Consider the following 396-nt stretch of genomic DNA (forward strand, 5'->3'; position numbering starts at 1 on the left):
GTTTGTTGACTGCCAGGCAGTTAAAATTAACTTAGCCCTTACACAGCCTTTACTTACGTGAGGTCTCTGGAAATATAAGCCTATCTCAACCTAAAAATAGAAGGTGTTTTCTACCCTTTTGCTTTGCTCTTCAATCTTACCTGCTGCTTTCAGAGCAGCAATAGCAGGAGAGCTGTATAACCCAACATCCACAGATTTCATTATCATCTACCTTAGCCAGATAAGACCACAGCAAATGAGGGGACCGTCAGCCAAAGAGCCTGGACTACAAGGAGGAACAAGAAACACCCTTCTAACCACTAAGTATCAGGAAGTTGGAGAAGAACAAAGACCCTGTTTGGAAAAAAAAAAAAAAAAAGAAGAAGAAAAAAAAAAGAGATCACTTGCAGAATTGAA

The sequence above is a fragment of the Chaetura pelagica genome, unplaced genomic scaffold (genome assembly GCF_000747805.2).
Source record: "Chaetura pelagica isolate M959 unplaced genomic scaffold, ChaPel_1.0 scaffold441, whole genome shotgun sequence".
Lineage (NCBI taxonomy): Eukaryota > Metazoa > Chordata > Aves > Apodiformes > Apodidae > Chaetura > Chaetura pelagica.